Source organism: Pleurodeles waltl, chromosome 2_2 (genome assembly GCF_031143425.1).
Source record: "Pleurodeles waltl isolate 20211129_DDA chromosome 2_2, aPleWal1.hap1.20221129, whole genome shotgun sequence".
Classification (NCBI taxonomy): Eukaryota; Metazoa; Chordata; class Amphibia; order Caudata; family Salamandridae; genus Pleurodeles; species Pleurodeles waltl.
The window spans coordinates 925,724,598-925,750,783 of record NC_090439.1 but is presented as its reverse complement, the minus strand read 5'-3'; the positions used below and the strand labels follow the sequence as shown (position 1 = coordinate 925,750,783).

General features: G+C 43.1%; 1 protein-coding gene across 2 annotated transcripts in view; it reads right to left on the bottom strand.

The window, feature by feature from the left end:
- Positions 1 to 11,277: 11,277 nt before the first annotated feature.
- LOC138282757 (fibrocystin-L-like) overlaps positions 11,278 to 26,186 on the bottom strand; it is a 735,329-nt gene continuing 720,420 nt past the window's right edge. For both annotated transcript variants that reach the window (XM_069220628.1, XM_069220629.1), the window contains exon 81: positions 11,278 to 12,781. The gene's annotated coding sequence lies outside the window, so the exon portion shown is untranslated. The remainder of the gene's footprint in view (positions 12,782 to 26,186) is intronic.

Sequence of the window (26,186 nt, the reverse complement as noted above, 5' to 3'; positions counted from 1 at the left end):
TTAGGTTTGAAATGAAAAGTGGTTTCCATCAAAATGTACACCATCAGGACGATACAGTGCTGCATTGACACATTTTATATTCCACTGGAAAATTGAAAATATTTCACAATCTCTAAGGAATGCTGAGACTGCCTTGTTCGCATGCATTTGAGTCTTTTCAAACGTAGCAGCATTTAGAGTAGACAACTTCCACTTTTGTCTCTGACAAACATTTAACACAAAATGTATGTTTGGATACATAGCCATTAAGATCAAAAATGTTTATTCATCTTATTTTACAGTCTAACTCCTGTTAAGTGTCCTATATCATTGCCACCACAGTGGATAACAATAAAGTGGAGATGGGTGGTGACATTTAATAACAGAGGAATGTAGAGGGGGTAACTGATTCCATTTCAAACCTCTTTCACCAATCCTTTTTTTTTCAAGTTTGAAACCTAAATCATTTTCAACATCTGCTTTCTTGACATGCACTCTGGCACAAAAAAGGAAACTGTACCCAACAAGCCAAACTCTATTCATCTTGCACAAACACTGACATAGAAGAATGTGGAACACAAAGGCAGGCAAACACATAAAGAGTTAGATTGTTGGCCATTTGAAAAGTGCATAATATCAACAACTTAATTTTGAAAGAAAGACAATTATTGGTTTAAATATAATTAGGGCTACTAATGTAGCACAATCCTGCCAAAAAAAAAAAAAAAATGAAGTAGGAAAATAAACTAGTCTGAGACAATAGAATTTAACAACAAGTATTAGAAAGGCATTTGATACACATATTTCTGGTCAAATGACAATAAAAAACCATTAGAAAACTAGATAAGAAATATAATTAAGAAGTAAAGCAATATGTGATTGGTTATTACCACAAAATGAGCTATAAAACACAGCCCAGTACTGAAGAATGTCAACAACCATAGAAACTCTGCTGACTTCTGGGAAGCAATACAGTTGTATTTCTCCTTCAAAGGCATTAGACACATTGAAAAGTATATATAGGGCCACTGGAATAATGTGATGGAATGTCTGTAGCGATTTCTGCATAGTGATAGATTTGACACATTTGCCGTGTAATCCATCACCTGCCACATAATCTGCAGCTTTTCAGCAAAAAAATTGTTTCTAGCTCAAATGGCTCAAACATTACGGAAAATGCAGCAATGTGTTTCAGCATAGCGGAAGGCCCTTTGAAAAGTTGGACTGGTCACCTTTCTGTGGCTTATTGCAATATGTGGGTATTAAACTGGTACCAATGAGGTGCAACCAATGCCCAGACAGTGTTCCTAAGTTTCACACTGATGAAATGATGAAGTAATATTATTATAAAATGTGCCCCATTATGCCACATAATTTGCCTTTTCTTGCTGCATAATTTATTCAACCCTGCAGCATAATTTGGCCCTTTACTGCCTCATAATTCCAGTGGCTCTGATTACACATCATCACCTCCATCTCTGCACACTCCACTCCACTATAAGATATGCCACACCACTCTGCAATAAGCCACTCCACTGCCACTCTACTCTATGATATTCCACTCCACTGTATGGCATGCTACTCAATCTATGCCCCTCCACTGTAAGACACTGAATGACATGCCGCTCGATAAGATGCCACTCCACCATACTGTATGACACACCACTCCACTCTACTCCACTCTATGACACGCCATGCCACTCCACTCCATTCTCCAACACTCCACTTGACAATACACCACTCAACTCTACTGTACGACATGCAACTCCACTCTACTCAACTCTACCGCAGTCTATGTCCCTCCACTCTATGCCACTCTACTCCACTTTTTTACACACCACTCTACTCAAGTTAATGGCACATTACTCCATTCTATGACATGCCACTCCACTCTACCAAACACCATGCACTGCACTCTATGACAATCCACGCAAGTCTACTCTATGACACGTTACTTCAATCCATAGCAAGCCACTCCACTCTATGACATGCCACTCTTCTCTATGGCCCTCCACTGTAAGACACTCTACAACACTCCACTCTATGACATGCCACTCCACTCTATGACACGCCACCCCACTGTACTCAATGAAATGCACTCCACTCTACACCACTCCACTCTATAACATACTGTTCCACTCTATCCTCCTCCACTCTAAAACACTCTACACCACTTTATGCACTTTACGATCCTCTACTCTATATCACTCTACTTCACTAAAACACTCTATGCAGCTCCCTCTATGCCACTCATACCAGTTTACTCCACTTTACACTGACACACTACTCCATTCTACTCCACTTAACTCCACTACTCCACTGTATGCCAATCAATTCTATGCTCCTCCATTCTACCACACTTGATGATGCAGTACTCCATTGTACACCATTCCGCAGCACTCTACTCCAATCTAGGCCACTCCACTCTACCACTTTATCACACTTCACTCTGCAGCACTACACTCTATGACACTCCACAGCACAGTACTCCACTCCACTGTATGACATGCCTCTCCACTGTATCATACACCACTCTACTCTTTGACACTCCATGCTGCTCCACTCTATACTATGTCACTCCACTCTACAGCATGCCACACTATAATACACTACCTATGCCCCTCCATGTAAGACACTGTATGACATGCCACTGCACTGTAGTCTATGATATGAAACTCCACTCTACACCCCTCTTCACTCCATTACACTCAGCTCCACTCTACAAAACTCTACACCACGTTATGCCACTCTGATACTCTACTCCACTCTATGCCACTCTACTTCACTACGACACTCTACGCGTCTCCCTCTATGCCACTCAACACCACTTTAATCTATGACACACTACTCCACTCTACTGCACTGTCCTCTCCTCCACTGAATGCCACTCCACTCTACCACACTCTATGACATAAGACTGTACTGTACACAAAACTCTACTCCAATCTATGCCACTCCACTCCATTCTACCACACTTTACAACACCTCACTCTACAATACTCCACTCTAAAACACTTCACTCTACGACACTCCACTCTGCTCTACTCTCTGCTACTCCATTCACCAACATTTTACTTCACTCTTTACGACACTGTGACACTCCACTCAATGATACTTCACTCAACCAACACTCCACTCGAAGACACCCAACTCTGACACTCCACTCTATGACACGCCACTCCACTTTATCACATGCCACTCCACTCTCCCACATGCCCCTCTTTGCCCATCCACTCTAAGACACTCTAAGACATGCCACTCTATGACATACCACTCCCCTTTTCCGGGCGACATGGCACTCGACTCTATGCCACTCCACAACACTCTTCTCCATTATATGCCCTTCCATTCTACCCCACTCAACTCAACTCCACTCGATGAGACACCACTCCACTTCACGACACACCACTCCACTCTAAGACATGTCACTCCACTTTACACGTCTCTACTCTACACCCCTCCCCTCTGAGACACTCTGTAATATGCCACTCTATGACAAATCACTCCACTCAACAACACACCCGTCCATTCCACTCAACTGTAGTCTATGACACGCCACTCCAATCTATGCCCCTCAACTCAGGTAAAGTGGAGTGGCAAGAGTGTACAACGTGACTCTGAGATGGCACTCTACTGTATGACATGCCACTCCACTTCACTCTCTCAGATGCCCAATCAACTCAACTCCACTCTACCACAAGCTACTCCACGCCACTCCACTCTACGACATACCACTCTGCTTTACAACACATTACTCAAGTCACTCCACACTACTCCACTCTACAACATACCACTCCACTTTACAATACATCACTCCACTCTGTGATACGCCACTCCACTCTACAACATGCCACACTATAATACACTACCTATGCCCCTCCATGTAAGACACTGTATGACATGCCACTGCACTGTAGTCTATGATATGAAACTCCACTCTACACCCCTCTTCACTCCATTACACTCAGCTCCACTCTACAAAACTCTACACCACGTTATGCCACTCTGATACTCTACTCCACTCTATGCCACTCTACTTCACTACGACACTCTACGCGACTCCCTCTATGCCACTCAACACCACTTTACTCTATGACACACTACTCCACTCTACTGCACTGTCCTCTCCTCCACTGAATGCCACTCCACTCTACCACACTCTATGACACAAGACTGTACTCTACACAAAACTCTACTCCAATCTATGCCACTCCACTCCATTCTACCACACTTTACAACACCTCACTCTACAATACTCCACTCTAAAACACTTCACTCTACGACACTCCACTCTGCTCTACTCTCTGCTACTCCATTCACCAACATTTTACTTCACTCTTTACGACACTGTGACACTCCACTCAATGATACTTCACTCAACCAACACTCCACTCGAAGACACCCAACTCTGACACTCCAGTCTATGACACGCCACTCCACTTTATCACATGCCACTCCACTCTCCCACATGCCCCTCTTTGCCCATCCACTCTAAGACACTCTAAGACATGCCACTCTATAACATACCACTCCCCTTTTCCGGGCGACATGGCACTCGACTCTATGCCACTCCACAACACTCTTCTCCATTATATGCCCTTCCATTCTACCCCACTCAACTCCACTCGATGAGACACCACTCCACTTCACAACACACCACTCTACTCTAAGACATGTCACTCCACTTTACACGTCTCTACTCTACACCCCTCCCTTCTGAGACACTCTGTAATATGCCACTCTATGACAAATCACTCCACTCTACAACACACCCGTCCATTCCACTCAACTGTAGTCTATGACACGCCACTCCAATCTATGCCCCTCCACTCTGGTAAAGTGGAGTGGCAAGAGTGTACAACGTGACTCTGAGATGGCACTTTACTGTATGACATGCCACTCCACTTCACTCTGTCAGATGCCCAATCAACTCAACTCCACTCTACCACAAGCTACTCCACGCCACTCCACTCTACGACATACCACTCTGCTTTACAACACATTACTCAAGTCACTCCACACTACTCCACTCTACAACATACCACTCCACTTTACAATACATCACTCCACTCTGTGATACGCCACTCCACTCTACAACACACCACTTCACTCTATGGCCCTCCTCTGTAAGACACTCTGCAACACGCCACTCTATGACACACCACTCAACTCCACTCTACGCTACAACACACTACTCCATTTTATGCCACTCATCTGAACTCTATGACACAACACTCCACTCTGCTCTATTGTATGACACTCTATGCTCCTCCAATCTATGACACTCTGCACCACTCTGTGCTACTCTACGATATTCAACTCCAATCTGTGCCACTCTACAGCACTTTACTCCACTCCAAGACACTCTATGCAACTTACTCTGTGCCACTTTACTCTATGACACATTGCTCCACTCTACTCCACTGTATACCATTCGACTATATGCCCCTCCACTGTATGCCACTCCACTCTACTACACTATACAGCATTCTACTCCACTGTACTCAACTCCACTCTACACATCTCTACTCCTATCTATGCCTCCAATAAATACCACTCCACTCTACTCCATTCTTCCACACTCTACGACACTACACTCTGCAATGCTCCACTTTAAGATACTCCACTGTACAACATTAAACTTTATGACACTCTCCTCTCCTCCACTCTAGTCTACACCACTTGACTGTACGCCACTCCATGCTAATCTACTCTACGCCACTATGCTCCACTCTTTGTCACTTCATTCTACTCTATTATATGCCACTCTACGCCAGTCCACTCGATGATACTCCACTTCATGACACTCCACTCAATGACACTCCACTCTATGGGACTCTACTTTACAACATGCCACTCAACTTTACGACATGCTATACCACTTGGCCTTACACACCTAAATATATATTTGAAAAATCGCCTATACACCTACAAAACCACATTTAAGGTGCAATTGTACTCATGAATTCAAACTGAAAAATCAAAGAAATTCCCAAGTTCTAGTTAGGAACACAGTCCAGGATTCACATAACAACCATGCAAACCCTAACTTTCACAACAAATACAATGCTTATGGCCTCACATTAATAAAACATATCTAATTATCTTATAGATGACCTTACATATCACATCACCCTTACCACTCCGACATAGGCAACTATTAATGTAGTATCAATAATTGGTTTGATCATGTGTTGTTTTTTGGTTGCATTTCATTTTTAGACGTTATTTTATATATATATATATATATAAAACAAACCAAAAGGCTCCACTTTAGAGCCAAAAGGAGCACTCTACCGATTCCCAGCCACAGTTATTTCACCCAGCATGACGTTTTGGCTGCTTGCCTTTCTCAAATGCCTGTAAAAAGAGACTATTCACTTGCAAGGGCTTTAAATAGTTTTCCTTCATTGTTCTTATCAGTGTACTCGTAAGTAAAAAGGGAGTAAAATGTCTCCATAAATCACAGTTAACAGGCCACCTTAATAGCATGTGTTATCCGATATTCCAAAGTCCCAGTCATAGATTCTCTTGAGTAGATTTAAATACCAGAGTGGTTCTGGGCCCATTGCTGTTCTTATCATCACTTGCCTGCTTTTAACTTTGATACTTCATGTTGATTATAAATTATGAAGCATGCGAGTGTCTCTTGGTAAAATACATAAGCTGAGCCATTACATCCAGCCATCTCTTTGCCAACATTATTTTCTCTCCAGACCTGAAAGCGGTAGTTTAGTAACAGGCCCAAAAACATGTTGTCAGGTCCTGAATAAACAGCAGACATTTAGGAGTTTTCCAGGCTATGGCAGTTCTAGCAATTCATTTAAATTCTTCACAAACGCCATTTGAGAAAGGCAAGCAGCCGAAACGTCATGCTGGGTGAAATAACTGTGGCTGGGAAACTGTAGAGTGCTCCTTTTGGCTCTAAAGTGGAGCCTTTTGGTTTGTTATATTAACGTGCATGCCATTTGCACGTAGGAGGCACCCATCCCCAAGTGTTCAGCAATATTAATGGCGTTTGTGTGTGTGTATATATATATATATATAGACGTCTATATATATATATATACATATATATATATATATACATATATATATATATATATATATATATATATAGCGAGGTCATACTTTGCTGCACTGGGACAGGTGTCAGTCAAGGAAAGCAGCTGTTAGAAACTACAGCATAGTTGTTCCTGTGATGTCATAGTCTGAACCTCCAGAACCGAGGGTGATTGTCTGTAAGCATTCAGATTTCAGGGGGAGGAGATTCCAAAAAAAACGGTAGTGCAGATGGTGTAGGGGTCAGTAATGCATGCTCTCAAAAGTAAATAAGGTCATTAATGCCTCCATTCCAGTCTCTCGGAAGCCACATTAATGTAAGCAAGCAGACAAGGCTCACAAGCAGATGTATGATGGAACAATACATGCGTATATCACGCATGTCTTTACAACGCGGTCTCAACAACAACCATGTCTTTACCACTCATGCCTTTACCACGCATGCTTTTACAACGAATTTAGTTGTAAAAGCATGTTTGATAAAGGGACAGGCATGGTACATTCTCTCCCACCCTGCCCCCTTACACCTGACATCATACTCCACCCTGCCCAGGCCCTAAAATCTGTCCCTTCCATCCCCTGCCCTGAGTCCTAAACTTCCCCACCCGGAGGCCTAAAGGTAACCCTGCCCTGTCCTAAAAACTACCCTGACCCCCTAACCCCACCCTAAACCCTAAAACCTACCCCACCATGTCCTAAACACATCCCTGACCCCATGGCCTGAACCCTATAACCTACCACACATGTCCTAAAAACTACCCCCACCCTGAACCCTAACATCTACACTGCATTGTCCTAAAAACTGCCCTGACCGCCCTACCCTCACCCTGAACCCTAAAACCTACCCTGTCCTGTCCTAAAAACTACCCCGAACTACCCTGAACCCCCTGGCCCCACCCTGCACCCTAAAACCTAGCCTGCCCTGTCGTAAAATCCACCCCAATCCCCCACCCTTTACTCTGAAACCTATCCCACCCCGTCCTAAAAACTAACCAAACCCACCTGCTCCCACCTCTGCCCTGAACCCTAAAACCTACCACGCCCTGTTTTAAAAACTACCACGATAACCTGCCCTGAACCCTAAAACCTACCCCACCTTGTCCTAAAATCAACGCCCCGCCCTCTCCTAAAAATTACCCCAACCTACCCCCCAAACCTGGCCCCACTTACCTTTCTCTCCTCTGCTCTCTGCTCCTTCCTGTTCCGCCCGGACACCTAGACCGCCTTCTATGCTGTTACCATGCATACGTATAGTAAACGTATGCGTGGTACATGCATGCATAGAAGACGCATATGCATGGTAATGGCAGCGTGGTCAATGCATAGCATTGCATTAACTGCGTTGTTAGTGATGTTTCCCCTCAGAAGCAGAGGAGGACTCTACCTACAAATTATTACAGCAGAGTTTTTTCAGAATACAAGTCACACACTAAGCATTCTTATACATCTCACTTACAAGCATTTTTCCAATATGGACAGCACTCCCATGTCCCTCAGACTAGCAGTGAAACACTATAACTAGCACTTTCACACCCAGCACAGACTTGCAGCCTCACAATCTTCTGACAGCACACACGACCCACTCAGAATAGCAGTCTGACATTATGGACTACAGTAACACTCCTCAGTCAGAAATATTCTCAGACAAGCAGTCATGTATTACGAAAAGCACTCACGGTCAAGTCACACAACAATGTTCTCACGCCCCTCACAAACTACCACTTGTAGTCTACCAACAGCATTCGCTTACCACTCACAGACTGTCTTCCATTAAGTCAGGCAGAAGGCTGACAGTGACTCTTCATTGACAAGTGAGTTTGCCCTTCGTAATGAAGATGGGAGAAGGGGTGAATATAAGAATGAGGTTTGACTATTCAATGCATAAGTGAATGGATGAGTGACCAAGTACATGAAGGAATCAATAAGCAACTTCATGGATTGAAGCATCTAGGCACATTAACTTATACAGCGAGATCTACTGGCTTTTTTGTTGTTATTGCAGATATAGCTGCCAGTATATACAATTTGAGATCATTTCGAAACGTTTCTGTTGCTGGGGCTAGTAATACTAATGAGCCAGTTGAGAGTGATTCCTCCTGTGGATTGGACGTTTTAGCAAACACATGTGAACAGCTTTCTGCTTTGTTTGGGAACTTAGGGCCAGATGTAGCAAAGCGTTTGCGACTCGCAAACGGCGAAAAACGCCGTTTGCGAGTCGCAAAAGACTCACCGGAATGCAGAAATGCATTTTGCGAGTCAGATCCGACTCGCAAAATGCATTTCCGACTCGCAAATAGGAAGGGGTGTTCCCTTCCTATTTGCGACTCGCAATGCTATGCAATTCCATTTGCGATCGCGAAAGCGGTCGCAAATGGAATCGCAGTTACCATCCACTTGAAGTGGATGGTAACCCAGTCGCAAATGGGAAGGGGACCCCATGGGACCCCTTCCCCTTTGTGACTGGACATAAAAATATTTTTTCAGAGCAGGCAGTGGTCCAAGGGACCACTACCTGCCCTGAAAAAATCCGAAACAAAAGGTTTCGTTTTTTTTTTATAAGTGCAGCTCGTTTTCCTTTAAGGAAAACGGGCTACACTTTGAAAAAAAAAAAACTGCTTTATTTAAAAGCAGTCACGGACATGGTGGTCTGCTGTCTCCAGCAGGCCACCATCCCCGTGAGTGCCCAGACTCTCTATGGGGTCGCAAATTGCGACCCACCTCATTAATATTCATGAGGTGGGTCTTTGCGACCCCATAGCGAGTCGCAGAAGGTGTCTGAGACACCTTTCTGCATTTGGTTTTGCGAGTTGCAATTTGCGAGTCGCTATGACTCGCAAATTGCAAGTCGCAAAACTATACTTACCTACATCTGGCCCTAAATACAGACACAATATGAAAGAACAAATTAAAATGTGGCTCGAAATATACATAGTGTGATTACCCATTTTCTGTTCTAATGAAGTGCTACAAAACTAGAATTTATAAGAAACCGACATGACTTTTATGAATGATAATTAGGCTTCATTAGAACTTTGGAATGTTGACTGTGCAGATGAAGACAGAGGAGCAGTAATGGGCTATAAGCAATGGCGTAGACCCTTTGCTGTCAACTTTTCAATGACCCAATCTACAACCTGTGTCACCCTCTTACCTGCTTCTTCACTAAGGGCCAGATGTAGCAAAGGGTTTTACCCATTCTGTGTCTATGGGAAAAAGTGTTCGTACATATGGCCCTAAGTGCCGGGGAATAAGAGGCAGAATCTTTGGAAGACGGAAGACATGAAGATTCCCCTCTGCCACCCCCCTGTAGTTAACAGTGTCACTTGAGCCAGAGAAGGAGGGAGGGAGGGCTTCTCCTCGGCTCTGGCATAGGCACAGAAGAATGAGGGGCTGAATTCAGTCTTCTTTCGCAGCTTTTGCTGTCTGATGACAGTTACTGCTGTAGTAATGCACACAACAAGCATTGTTCCATGCGAAACAAAGGTGCAAACGCTTAAGAGCAGCAGAGGGTTGTAAAGTCCATTTGACTCCCCGGGGGATTGTTTTTAAATTATAACACTCAGCTCTCGCGGGGTGGGATGTTCTAATAGCCCTGCTGGTACAGACTGATGCTGCGGGCTCTACCAGCCGTACCAAAACTATACCCGCCATTGCCTTGTTCTTATACTTGGGAGCACCTTTTCATGGCTGATGTAGCCCCTCTGCAGGTTAACACCTTCTTTAGTTGGCATTAATCTCTGTTAATTTTCAACTCACAATTATTGATGGGAGCTGAATGTCACAGGGCATAAGTGTGCAAGAGGACAATAAACAGCTCTGGACACCGGACAGCATGCTTTAATAAGGCTTTTAGCACCAGCTCCCTCATCTCACTCAACACGGGTAGATAAATACATCCTCTGTAAGACAGAAACAGACCCATTGTTTACATTTGTACTGAGCTTGGAACGAAGACACACCACGGTAGCTTTTGAAGCAGTCTAAAAGGATAAACCTGTATCAGTAATTATATAGACTACCAACTAATGATTTTAGGATTTGCAGCACACCCATCACTATAATTTTTCTAAAGCATGTTCTTTGGAATAGTTGAAAGAGAAATACTTTATTGCAGTATAAGATAATATCAGAGATGCCTAAAGTATTGATCAAGCCAGTGTTGTCGTGTAAATAAGTAAGTGGTCACAGAAGATGTTCACACTACTTGGGCAATTTAATATTCGAGGACACGACTGATCTTAGTAATAATTTAGTTTATTGGTTCATTTAAAAGTTGTATCATGTATTATGTTATTATAAACAGTATTTTCTTACTTTGGCAGATTTAATTAGGGACAGTAAACAAATCATTACATGAAGATGTAAAAGAAATTTGCAAATCTAAAACAGAGATCATACACATTTCCATCAGTTAAAAGTAGTATATGTCGCAAAGAATTTTCCTTTTGCTTTGGTTAGCTCATTACAGTTAAAGTAATAGAAACAACAGTATACATCACAGGTGTCTGATTGGTATTTTTAGCAGAGTTCATTCTTATTAGGATTGTAAATAGAGTTATAAAATAATAGCAGGGCCATGTAGTACGTTCATCCTTCCAATGGAGGCAGATTAAATACCTCTACGTTGAAAATACATTCACTTGTAATTCACAGTATTCAGAAACGGCAAAACTGTACCTTACCTACTAAACTAACAATTTAACTATTGTCAATCGAATCATAACATTAGGTCAAATCAGTCACTATCCATTGCTCTCCTCATAAAGGTTTATTTACACTTCCTAATGTAATTTCTAATTACGGTTTGAAGTGTAAATATTGTGTGAACACATATCAATAAAAGTCATTCTAAACCTGCATGTATCTTCTTGGTCTTGAGGGATGTGCCTCATTGGCCATGCTTTTTGCTAAGAAGACGCCTTGGCCTTCTCAGAAACTGAGATCTTATCGGATGCTACCCACAGTAGCTGGGCAAGACTTGGGGCATGACCTAGAGTTTGAGCAGTCATGAACAATCCTGAGATGTGTGGTAAGACCTCAACTAGAGAATTCTCTGTTAGTGGTAAAAGGTGATACCAAACCGGGGCAACTTAAATACTGTTCAGGACTTAATAAATGTAGTGTTAAAAAGTCGTACAGCTCTAATCAAGCCAGTCAGCCAGCATGCAACAGGTGAGGTTAAACGCACACTCATGGTGAAATAGGCTCTGCACTGAATCAGTGATTGGCTTTAGGTGCTTTAGCGGACTCACACTGGTGAAAGATAACTCAAGTCAAGATGGGACATAACTTGTGTATTAGGAAAATGCAACTTTATGGGTCACTTATTGTTCTTTTACTATCATACATGTTCCACTGCAGCTGGAAGTGTACTAAGGAGATTTCTAAAATTAGACAGATTTAAGAAGTAAAGCAACTAATATTTTCTGAAACGTTTGCACTGCTAAATTGATAATTAATGCATTAATACTAACTGTGAAAAATTAAGAAAATACAGTTATACCAAAACACATCTTCCCTTGCAACTAACTTTGAAAATAGCCATATTTTGTCCAACATATGGGGAATATCCCTACACCCACCAATATCACAAAACACGCAAGACCCGAAATGAGTTTCATATAATTGATACAAACAATAGGTGGCTCATCTAACATTCATAATATATTAACTAAAATCAATTTCTTTCATTTCCTTTGGAAGAGTTCCTTTTTTTCAGACTGCCATTTGGTAATGCAACCTAAAAATGTAAAAACGAAAGATAATTGTAATAGGTAAGCATAAATTCTAAGATCTTGATTCACAGAAAATGGCATTTGGAAATGTATACTTGGATATAGAACTTAATATTGCAGGAATACAAGTGTTATAGCACATTTTCTAACATTACTACGTTAAGAATAAAGAGAGAAAATTAGACTTAAAGGAGAACACTCGAGACACATGTAACTGCTAAAACGTATTCTTTTGTAGGTATTTCTAAACCATTCACACGATCCTTCCAACTACAGAATGTGCGTTATAATTTATTAAATTAAAAATGGTGTTTATAGTATCTATAATATTTACAGAGAGGCATATATTGCCAGTGAGGAGAACAAAAATACGAAAAATAAACGCACACATGCAAATTGCGATGGTGAATCAGACAGAGAGTAGCTGGAGAACCGAGAGTATGCATGAAAATCAAAAATCGACATTAAGGGCCAGATGTAGCAAAGGGTTTGCGCCTCGCAAACAGCGAAAATCGCCGTTTGCGAGGTGCAAAAGCCTCTTTGCTATTCAGAAATGCATATTGCGAGTCGGGACCGACTCGCAATCTGCATATCAGAATCGCAAATAGGAAGGGGTGTTCCCTTCCTATTTGCGATTCGGAGTGGAATGCAATTCCATTTGCGACCGCATATGCGGTCGCAAATGGAGTCGCAGTTACCATCCACTTGAAGTGGATGGTAACCCACTCGCAAATTGGAAGGGGTCCCCATGGGACCCCTTCCACTTTGTGAATGGACCCACAACTATTTTTTCAGGGCAGGGAGTGGTCCAAGGGACCACTCCCTGCCCTGAAAAAATACCGAAACTAAGGGTTTCGTTTTTTTTTTTAAGTGCAGCTCGTTTTCCTTTAAGGAAAACGGGCTACACTTAAAAAAAAAAAACTGCTTTATTTAAAGCAGTCACGAACATGGAGGTCTGCTGATGACAGCAGGCCTCCATGTTTGCGAGTGCATGGACTCGCTATGGGGCCGCAATTAGCGACCCACCTCATGAATATTAATGAGGTGGGTCATTGCGACCCCATAGCGAGTCGCAGTCAGTGTCTGAGACACCGTACTGCATACCAATTTGCGGGTTGCAAATGGCGAGTCGCAGGGACTCGCAATTTGCAAGTCGCAAATTGGCGTTTTGCTAAATCTGGCCCTAATTCTCATATGTGTCAATCCATCAAAAGATAAAAACTACATACACCGCTTATGCCCTCACGTATTACATCAATCATGACATGTTCAATTGTATTATTATTTTTTTTAATAATTTTTGTAATTTTTTTTTTGTCCTCATTCAGCCCCACTTACTGAGATCCCTCTTCGTTCTTGTAACCTTTTCGCCCTCTTGCCTAAGAAGAGAGAGTCAAGTCAGGGGGTGCACCTTTATCTCTCCTGGTCCACCTAGACAGACCTACCAAGGCTTCACACGGTGCTTAATCATTGGACTGAGGCAAAAGAAAAACTCAATTGTGCAATTTCCCATAGATACCCCTCAGTGAAGTTTAACAGGAAAACAAATGTAGACGGTTCTCTGCCGATTTTACTAATGGTGCCCACATTTCTATGCTTTTCTTTGGGCCCTGCACATTTAGATCCATATTTGCCACACGGAGAGCAGCGTTCAACCAGTCAGTATAGCTCGGCGGGTGCTCCTTCAGCCATTTTTTACAAATTTCATTCCGTCCCAACACAATTACATAGAACAAAAATGCACGATTAGTTTTATTCACTCTTTTCCATATCCCCTCATCCTGGAGCTGCCCAAAAATAATTAGTGGTAGTGATACATTGATTTTCCAGCCTAACATAGATGATAACGCCCTAAAAACCTCCTCCCAAAACAACCGAACAAAAGGGCAGTCCCAGAACATATGTATATCTGTTGCTCCTAGCCCACCACATTTCGGGCACTTAATCTCCTCCCCCTTCTTAAATTTGGAAAGTTTTGCTGGAGATATGTACGCTCTATGTAGAGTATAAAGATGATTTTTTCTTAGTGGAGCCGGCTTCACTACTTCATACAGTGTCATGCACGACTTCCTCCACCATAACCCAATCTTGTCGCCTAACATCACCTTGCCCCATAACTTGCTTGGTAGGTCAAAGTTCTCATCCAGAATTTCTAATATTTCCCAATACCAAGCCGCCACCTTCTTCCCTGAAGCCGAAACTGCCAGGTCTAGAAAAGAGTCCTCAAAAACATTTACCACTCCTAATCCTTCCTTAGTTACTTTCTCCCACTGTCTTATCTGTAAATATTTTAACCTAGACAGAGAACCATCCGTTATTCTTACCAATTCATCCCAAGGAAGTAGAGTGCCTTCTCGCGCAATCTCCCCCCACCTTTCCACACCTGCCTTTTTAAGTGGTAATACGAGAATATCCTGGAAACATTCTGGGGTGCCCGGGGAGTCCCAGATAGGGGCCTGATAACTATAATAGTGTACACCCAACTGCCGCCTCAACTGATACCAGCTCCTTGCCATTCCTTGCAGCACTTTTAGTTTAACTTTTTTGAAAAATTTAGGGTCACCAAATTTAAATAAAAATGACTGTAAGCCCCCTTTTTCAGACAACACCATAGCTTTATACATGCTGCCTACTGCTGAGTCGTCTGGGGATATAAACAGCATACTTGAGTTCTTAAACAAAAAAGCCCACGCATAATATGTCAAATCTGGAAGAGCCAATCCTCCTTTTTCCCTCCTTCTACGTAGCTTTTTCCATGATATCCTCGGCCCCTTTGAGTTCCAAATGAAACTACTTATTGCTTGTTGCATTTTATCTAGATGCGCCTTGTGCATTGCCAAGGGTATAGCTGAAAACACAAAGTTCCATTTGGGCAGAATAAACATCTTAATTAGATTTGTCCTCCCCAGAATCGTCAAAGGGAGATATACCCATTTTTGTAGCATAATTTTACATTCGGCTAATAACCTTTGAGCATTCCTCTCTGCTAAATCCTTCAAGTTTTGGGTCACTAGAATACCCAGGTACCGTATTTCCTGCTTAATTGTTGTTGGCCCACCCTCCATATTCCACTGCATAATTTCTGTTTTCCCCGCATTAATCCGGTACCCTGATATCCTTCCGAATTGTTCAGCCAGATCTTTAACTGTATTAAAAGCAAGGGGCAGGTTATTAGTATATATTAATACATCGTCTGCATATAAAGAAATTTTCTTTTCCCAGCCATTGCAGCAGAAGGGTGGGATAAGAGGGTTTTGTCTGATTTTTCTGGCAAATGGCTCAATATATAGATTAAACAATACCGGGGACAAGGGACAACCCTGCCTCGTACCTCTTGAGATAGTGATAGGACCCGTGAGTTTACCGTTCACCAAAATCTTAGCATAAGGGGAAGTATAAATCCGATCGATTATACTACAAAACTTTGAGCCTAAATTGGCCCGCCTCAAAACTGATTTTAAAAAATTCCAATTAACTTGGTTAAAAGCCTTCATTGCATCTAACATCATAACTGCCAAAGGCGACCCAAACGTTGTGGCCATATCTATTGCCCCGATCAATTCGAAGGTTAATTCATGCAAATATCTACCTTTTGAAAACCCTTTTTGATCGGGGTGCACTAGAGTATTCACTGTCTTACTCAGCCTATCCGCAAGAAGCTTAGCCAACAGTTTATAATCGCTGTTCAACAATGATATAGGCCTATATGAGGCACACTTCGCTGGGTTTTTACCCGGTTTCAAAATTAGGGAGATCACTGCTTCATTCCATGAAAGAGGAATATCATTACCAAACTCCAGGATCCCTCCAAACAATTCTGTCAGCACTGGGATAACTAAATCCTCTAGTGCCTTATAAACTTCCACTGGGATACCATCCGGGCCTGGCGCCTTACCCGATTTACTACTAGTCAGGGTTCTCCTAATTTCCTCAGCCGTTATTGGGGCGTTCAATACTTCCTTCTCCTGCAGTGATAAACCTAAGAATCCATCAGCCCCTAACCAATCCGTCACCATACCTTCATCCACCTCCAACTTTTCCGAATACAGATTCGAAAAGAAGTTTCGAAAAGCCGATTCTATTGCCGCCCCATCTATTGTTTTTTCACCTGAATGCCCCACTTCAACTTCCTTAATGTAATTCCTAATTCGATCCGCTTTGCCTTTCCAAGCTAGCAACTTCCCCGCATTTTCCCCGTATTCAAAATGGGCCAATTTGCTTGCTTCCCATTTGCTTTGAATTCTTCCCTGTAGTATCTTTTCCAACTGACTTCTCAACCCCTCCCAGCTAGACCTCACAGTCTCCGTCTCTCCTGCTTCGATTATTTTCGCTTTACATTTTCGCATTTCCTGCTCCAATGCATAAATCTCTTCTTTCAACCGTTTATGTTTCTGGCTGGAACAACTCCTTAATTCCCCGCGGATGACTGCTTTAAACGTGTCCCATACTACAAATAAGGGAGCGGAGCCCAAATTTACACTAAAAAAGAATTCAGCTTCCTTACGCAACTTTAGCAACACCTCTTGATCTAATAACAATGTTCGATCAATCGTCCACCGACCACTACAACTTGTCTGACAAAAGCACATGTTTAACACCACCGCAGAATGATCTGATAAATGGGAGGGGAGATACGCAATATTCTTCACCTCCTCTCTCAAACGCATGTCCAATAAAAAATAATCAATTCGCGACGCATGTCTGTACTTCTTATTGAAGAAAGAGAAGTCCTTACTGTTCCCTGCCCTTTGCCTCCAAATATCGCAGAAACCAAATTCCTTCATCATCCTCCTTAAATACTGTTGTGACTTAGGTGTACCTCGTGATTTACAGTTATGTCTATCTAACTCATTGTCTAGTACTACATTGAAATCACCCATCAAAATAACCGGATCCGAAAATTCCAGAAGCTGAGAGAAAAGCTGCTTTAAGGGTTCTATGTCGTCGTGGTTATGCCCGTAGTATCCTGCTAATACCAGATTCGGACCTCTAAATTGTGTTTTAACTATTACCCATTGCCCTGCTAAGTCTGATCTAGAGTCCAGGATTACTACACCCCCCTGCTGTACATGTTTAACTAAAATTAACACACCTTTATTATGATAGCTGTGATCTGTGCATGCAAATGTTTGCACCCATCTTAATTTTTGTATTATATTAGTACACTCCACCTTTGTAAGATGTGTTTCCTGCAGAACTAAAATTTGTGCCATGGAATCCTTCAAATACTGTAATATTCGTTCCCTTCTTCCTCGCACCCTTAAGCCATTAACATTCCATGAAAGAATTTGTGGTGGCATATTCAGCACCCTCTGACCTCCCCCCCTACTAGCCATCTATCAATCTTAAATAACAAATAGTTGGGCTGAACGAGGCACTACTTTTTACTTTCTTCCAATCTCCCCACCCCAACCCTACAAATCCCCCCCCCTCCCTACCACCTTCCCCCCCACCCCTGCCCGTGGAGAACCCCCCCCCAATTAAGGACCATGCTGATCCAAATTTTAGAGCGCCCCCAGGTTCCTAGGAGAGTTTCGCCATTGCGCATTACACGCAGCCTTATTCAGTAGCCTGCTCATTTTTAACCACAGCCAATAATTCATCTGCTTCACTAATGTCTCTAATGTTGTACATTTTGTTGTTATACATAACTCTAAGGAAAGCTGGGAATTTCAGCTGAAGCGAAACCCCCAAAGATCTGAAAATCTCCAAACGTTTCCCCAACTCCCACTGCCTATCCATAGTCGCCCTGGATAGGTCAGATCTAATCTCGAACACAATATCCTTCACTCTTAAAGACTTCAATTTCAATGCTCTAGATAAAATCTTTTCTTTCATCTGGTATGACAGAAAGTTTATCAAAATTTTCCGAGGTCTACTGCTATTTGTTCGTAGCTTAAAGGGGTCACGGTGGATTCTCTGAATATCCTTCCCAATTTCATCCTCGGTTTCCTCTAGGTCCACCGCTGATTTGATTAATGACACTACAAAAGCTTTAAGATCGCTCCCTTCCGTGCCTTCCGGCACTTTCAACAGTTTTAGATTATTCCTTCTAGAATAGTTTTCCATCTGCTCCACCCTGTTTTTTAGAGCCAGTTCGCTCCTCTTCAAAGTCTCGATCTCGCCCTTATGCTGTACCAGCTCCTCCTTCATACCCCCCATCGCTTCTTCCAGGGCCTGCGTTCTTACCATTACGCCATCAATTTTTTTTCTCCAAATTAGCACACACCTCTCTTATCTCCCCTTGATTTACTTCCGAGTTCGCAAAGCCCTTTTTAACATCCTCAGAAATAGACAAAATTAAAGCCTCCAACGAAGCACTCAATAAGGGGGGGGTCCCCGAGGCAGCCTGAGAGGGCTCCGGCGCTACCGTCTTAGATGCGAAGTCTTGAACTCCTACAAGGCTATCATTTGGAGTCTGAACTAACACTGGGGCCATCTGTTCTTCTCCTAGCCCTGGCAGGGGGGACCTCGTCCCCTCCCTGCTCTCACCCATAATGTTTTCCACCTGCCTAGTGGTAACTTCCATTGCAACTCTAACCTGCCCGGGGATAAGTGTAACTACCTCCGGTCTCACTTTGAAGAAGGACCTTAGAGAGGGCGTCAGCTTATCTCTACCTTTAAGTTTACTCTCTCCTGCTTTCCCCCCCACACTCCTAGCTCCTTCCCCGGATTTAAATCTCGAAAACATTTTTTTTACCGATCCTCCCTTCTCCTTTGCAATCGGAACCAAATTATCCTGGGGCAGTTGAACCGTCCCCTCCACTCTTGTTAAGGGGTGCAGGGGAGCAGGAGACACGCCCCCCTCCCCACTCTGCCTCACCGTCTTCTTCCTGGCGTTTTTCTCCGGAATCTCCTTGGGCTGCTCAGCCCACCGCCACTTCTCAGATGCGGCTCCAGACGCTCTGGTGTTACAACTACCGCTATTCCCCCGAAGGGGAATTCGCGCTACGTTTTTACGGGTCCGGCGCAGCTCCAGCGCGGCCCGATACCACCAGACAGCCCCCGCTGTCCTCCAAATTTCCTCGGATGTAGTTAATTGCGGCGCGCACATTCGTGTGCTTTTGCGACCGCCACTCGCTCCGCCGCTCGGCTGCCGCGGCTGCCGCGACCTGACACGCCCCCAGGGAACCGGAACGGGAAGCGCTCTAGCGCGCTACGCGACCTGCGTAGCCCGCCATGTTCTCCTCCTTCCTGGAAATATTCATTCAATTGTATTATTGATGAAATCACTAATGACATCTCAAATGACATCATTATTGACATCATCCAATGACTGGCAGTTTAGTATGCACTTATGACACTGAAAGATATTTAGCAAGTCACATATGGGACAACTTTTCTATACTTTTTGAACTGGCGATAGGAGTCACCTTTTTTTGCTACCAGGAACTACCAGCATGACAGACTCTGGCAGTGAAAAATGAGCAACGCCCCCCCTGCCCTATGTAGGACTGGGCAACTGTCAATGTGAATTGATGGCCTTGTGTCAGGTCAACAGTTCAAACCGGGGGACCCAACTAAGGCTCATGTTGCATAAACCCAGCACTTCCCCTGACTCTTAATGTGGGGGAATAGTACATTTGTTGGTGAAACTAGAGCACGGCATATTTAGTGTGGTGGTTCTGCTCACCTAAAGTCTAAATTTGCCTCTGTGCATGGTCCTTCATAATAACATTTGCAAGAGTTGTTTATTTCAGTAAATATTATGGTGAGGCATCTTGTTGAAGTGCTGGGGAATAACAATGCGCACACTGGTCAAAGCAGCAAGTACTAAATGGCTTACAAGGCAGGGTGAGTTGATCACACGACCATTACTTAAGCCCTGCAAGGAGTTCTGTTTTATTATTGTTATTTTCCATGGTGTAGCTATACCTGAAAGGTGCTCGTTCACTTTCCTTTTAACAATAATATGGCATATGGCGAATAAGTTTTAAGTTGGTGGACAGATGGGAAAACTGGTACAAAGTGAGTGTATTAGGGCAACATGAAAATGCAAAGAAATATAAGTACAACTGATAACATTAAAATAAATGTGTTTTCAATTGTTTCCTAAATAAGAATAGATCTGAATAGTCCTGAGCTGAGGTTGTAATCAATTCCATAGACTGAATGCAGTGCCTTTAAACCTTTAAACGTTAAGTAATTTATTATTTAAATTTTGGAATTTTCAGTTGGCGCTTCCAAGATCTTTTAGTACTGGGAAAATGTTTAAGAGTCTCCCCATGTAGTGTAAGTTACCCAGATATGTAGTCTCACAGGTAAATGTTTTTTTTTTTTCTTTTTCTGAGCCTTTTTTTCACATGTATTTTACAGTTCTGGGTTGAAGGAGTATACATGAAAATTGAACCATCAATTGAAAATAGCAATTGAAACTAACAGGTATAATTAATATTTGGGGGCTGCTGCAAGCTTAAAACAGAGAGTAGGAGGAGTTTGCTGTCTTGCAACTAAAACAGTGGTCGATGTCTCCCTTATTCAGTGTAGTCTAACAACTAATGGACAATAGTCAAATACTGCCTCCGTACATGGGGCACAAAAACGGGATTACAAGAAATACAAAGAGAAGCAAGAACATGAGCAAGGAGATAGAATGAATAATAATAAGTAATGAATGGTGAACAATGGCTGATGGGAGGGGGGAAAAACAAGTATCAAAGCAAGAATGCCCCACTTTGATCACGTAGCATCAAGTAAATGTCTGAGATTTGGTGCTACGATTACTAGGGGCCAGCATAAATTGGGTGGGAAGAGATGGGAGCAGAGTAAGAAAGGGGTGTGCTATTCTGAAGTCTTGATTAGGTGCTTGATCGGGATTGAGGGGTCACTCTAGGTTTTTTCATAATATAGTACCTCACGAGCATCAGTGGTTTAAGGGATAAAAATCAAAAAGACAGGACCACCTTGTCATAATAATCTTGTGGTATAGGCTGATGGTTATCAACATGATGGAGGATCACTAGATATAGATATAGTGCTGTGGGTCCTGTTGCAATATGGGATTTTAGGATGTTAGGAGTGTGATATATATGCGGGAGGTGTTTGAGAGCAAGTGTAATGTTGTGCCGGGTGGCTTCTTATAGTCTATCTGTCCATAGTGTACCACCGGGAAAGCGGGAGATGTCATGATGACCACTCTTTGTGGCATGCAGGCAAAGGCTGGGTGGCAACATAATTGCCATTATAATCCTTTTGCCAAGGACTCATCAGCTGTCATCTCCGATATCCCATTGGCCAACTAGAAAAGGGCCTCAAATATGTGAAGTAGGTCATTAACTCTGTACATTAGCCACTCACACTGGGCAATCTGAGAGCTTTGTGAACCATTTATCTAGGGTGGGGGAGGTCGAGCTCTGGCACCAGTGATATAAAATTCAGATCTTGATTTCTGTCAAGGATGCCACTATCCATATATTTTAATAAGTGGTCAGCACTGGTGCATTCGCTGTGCCAAGTAGGATGGCCAAGTGAGCCGATGAGGGTATGAGGATGTCACTAATAGTCAGTTTAACTCATTCTGTACTCCAATATGAATTTAGTGTGGATCAGTCACATATCCAGCAGTCAGACTGTCCCAGCAGGTTTTCCTTGTTAATTTTCCAAATATTTCAGTTCCATCATAATGCAGGACACTGAAATGCAACAATTTGAGTTTAGCTTTTTGGATCATTGTTACATAATCGCGGACTAAGCTGTACCAGTTTTCAGTAGAGTGGTACTTCCTCAGCACAGTATGACAGAGTAATTTGGATGCACATAGCATAAGTTTTGAAAACAACTCATCAATAAGGTCTCTGTAAAGTCTAAACACTACCACTCAGGTTAGGCCACTAAGTGTGAGGAAGTTCTTAATGGGTCAGCCTGTCAGCACAGTCAGATGACTGACATAGCAACGTGCAAACTGCCTATGTTTTCAGCTATTTGAAATACATAGAACTTAGTCTGCCCTTAGAGATTCAAAGAATTTGGGTGAGCCGGCGTGGAATAAATTGTCTAGGGAACCAATGTACTTTTTGTAAATTCTTTCCAGAAAATCATGGTATCACTGATCGCCCGGTTGACATTTCGCAACGCAGTAGGCAGTTTATGAAAGAACACGTCTACCCTAAATCATTTGTGTACTGTCTTTTAGTCAAGAGACATAGATACATTAATCAGATCATCCAAGTTTGGGTCAGGCTGGTGGACCTATGCCAGAAGCATTATCATTGGGCATCAATGCAGGGCCCGTTCTATAATCAGCAATGTCAGCAACTCACCTTGCTGTGGCAAGAAATAATGCATTTGTGATAAATGATATGGCAGATGATAAGACTCAATGTGGGGTACACAGAGACCCCCTAGAGGTAGATTCAGCCTACAGCAGAGGTCTAATGGGTAGGCAAATCAGTCCAGGGAAAGTAAATGACCATGAAAGCACACATAACTGTCCACTCTAAGGGTCCTGCTTCCCTCTAAGAGGTGATTTGCCCTTTCCCCGTCTTTAGTAAGTGATTCTCCTATTTGATGCAGGCCAACTCTGTGAGACTGCCTCCAATTTAGGCTGTTATATAAGTTTCAGTGTAGCAGATGCAGCAAAGGCAGAGATTGAGAGCCACATGCTGATTTTAAGCATGGAGTTTGGCGGCTTGCAAAGATTCAAAGTATCACAGTGACAGATTCCAGGTCCTGGTTAGGACCAAAAAGCAATGCCATCCCTACGAGGAAGAATCCTTTGGGCCTCAGGCTCATGCAAGTAGATGGAAGGAGCTTTGGTGAGCAGGTTTGAATCTTAAATGGGGTTTGATATTGATTGGATTCACATACGCTGCATCAGTGGTCTTCACCAAGCATCCTACAAGTAATGATGACCCCAGAAGAAATGCAGCATCGATGGTGCCCAGGAACTTGAGCCCACCATTCCCCTTCTCCAATATGGTAGGCTTAATGTTTGTGTATGGGGCCACTGACCCCAAGAGTAGAGGCCCTTTGACCTCCTCCAGTAAGTGTGGGTCTATGGTGCCCTATATTGTCCTTTCCACTTCAGGCATCCCCCATGTGGTGGATGTATACTGGTTCATGGCTAGGCCCAGTGGTTGAGGATCAAGCCACCTATAGAAGGTATTGTTTAGATGAGCAGAGCACTTTCACCTCTCTTTTTTTAAATTAATGTCAATTTGATAGTGCCACATTCACCAGCAGTCCACTCCTGAGCTAGCTGTTTCTTCTGGATCATGTCTCCTGAGCGTATTCCCCTTACTCACTTCAGCTTGTGTTGATAAGGGAGGGAGTAGTACAATATCTGTTTTCATCAATGGTTAACTGGTGATGCAGGATCTCATAAGCCACATTCTTCAGTGCAGATTTTTTTCCATACCTAGTCTATAGTTTTATGGAGTGAAGGCAATCCCATTTAGAAAAGCAGCAGCCTGAATTTTTGAAATTTATTCTTGTCTGGCTTGGCAGCTAAAGTAGTTCCTGCAGTGCTGGTGCAATGTGATCGAACACTTAACTGTAAGTTAGGTACTGGGCTGTGGCAATGTAGACTACCTCATTGGGGCAGAAGATGATGTGGAAATTCCCACAAAGAAAGCATTGAGAAAATGTAATCAAGTAATTACTAGTACATGGGTAATCATTTTTACTTGGTTTGTGTCAGGAGATGTTTGATTTTCATTAGCAAATGTCAAAAATAGGTTTGCAGATTTGTCTCATTTGTTGACGAAATGTCAGAAGACATATGGTTGTCAAAAGAGAAATTGAGACAGTAGGAAAGAGAGATGACTGGGCATCAATAAATGTGATTTTATATTTGGTGGAGACAAGGATGAATTACATTTTGTTGGGATTTGATAGGAGAAAGTAATTTTATACCACTGCAGGATTTTCATGAGGCACAATAAATGATGAAAGATGGCCTGATATCTAATCATATATAGTCAGCATACTGGTGAATTCAAATTCCTGAATTGATTAGTAATTTGGACAGAGTTAGCAAACAGAGATTGAATACTCATGATGCTATTATGGAAACTCGAGGAGCGCTGCGATTAATGGGAATAACAAATGATGTGTGTTTTTTAATTTTCATTAACTAGTAATAGTGAAAGAAATAGAGTACTGTTAGAAATGGGGTTTTTGGTTGGCAGTCAGGTTACCTCCTGTCCAAGCAAAAGCCCTCACTCTAGTCAGGGTAAGTCACACACTATCCAAGATTATCCTGTGCCCACCCTCTGGTAGCTTGGCACGAGCAGTCAGGCTTAACTTAGAAGGCAATGTGTAAAGTATTTGTGCAATAAATCATACAATACCACCATATAGCACCACAAAAATACACCACACAGTGTTTAGAAAAATATATAATATTTATCAGGATAATTGTAGGTCAAAAAGAATAAAGTTGCAATGGAAAATTGTAGAAATATCACAGGGAAGTGATATAGAGTGTCTTAAGTCTTTAGAATGCAATACAGTGTCTTTCAAGCACAAAGTACCTGGTTTCTGGTGGAAAATCTCCTCAGAGGGCCACAGGAGAAGAGATGCGTGGAAAAAGGGGTGTGTGCGTCGATTTCTCCTCAGCACACACAGACTTGCGTCGGTCTTTTCCACGCGGGGAAGTCGGGCGTCGTTTTCCGGCGCGCAGACAGTCTCTTTTTGTGGATCGCGGGGATTACCAGATGTCCCGGGTCTGTGCGTGGATTCTCCTGCTTGTTTTCCGGCGGCGCGTCGTTCTGCGGGGCTGCGCGTCGAAGTTTCGATCTCACGGTAGGCGTCGCGTCGATTTCTCCTTGGAAGTCGGGCGGCGTTGTCCTTGCGAGGCCGTGCGTCGAAAGTTTGGTCTCACGGCAGGCGTCGCGTCGATTTCTCCTTGGAAGTCGGGCGGCGTTGTCCTTGCGAGGCCGTGCGTCAAAGTTTCGCACTCACGGTGGGCGTCGCGTCGATTTCTCCTGGAAAGTCGAGCGGCTTTGTCCTTGCGAGGTTGTGCGTCGAAGTCTCGATCGCCCCGAGGGCGTCGCGTCGATCAGCGTCGGTGTGCGGCGTTTTTCTCGCCGCGAAACAAGCTGTGCGTCGAAATTTTCGGCGCACGGAGCGTCCAAGTGAAAGGAAGAAGTCTTTTTGGTCCTGAGACTTCAAGGAACAGGAGGCAAGCTCTATCCAAGCTCTTGGAGAGCACTTTCACAGCCAGACAAGAGTTCAGCAAGGCAGCAGGGCAACAGCAAGACAGCAGTCCTTTGTAGAAAGCAGACAGGTGAGTCCTTTGAGCAGCCAGGCAGTTCTTCTTGGCAGGTTGTAGTTTCTGGTTCCGGTTTCTTCTCCAGCAAGTGTCTGATGAGGTAGGGCAGAGGCCCTGTTTTATACCCAAATGTGCCTTTGAAGTGGGGGAGACTTCAAAGAGTGGCTAAGAAGTGCACCAGGTCCCCTTTCAGTTCA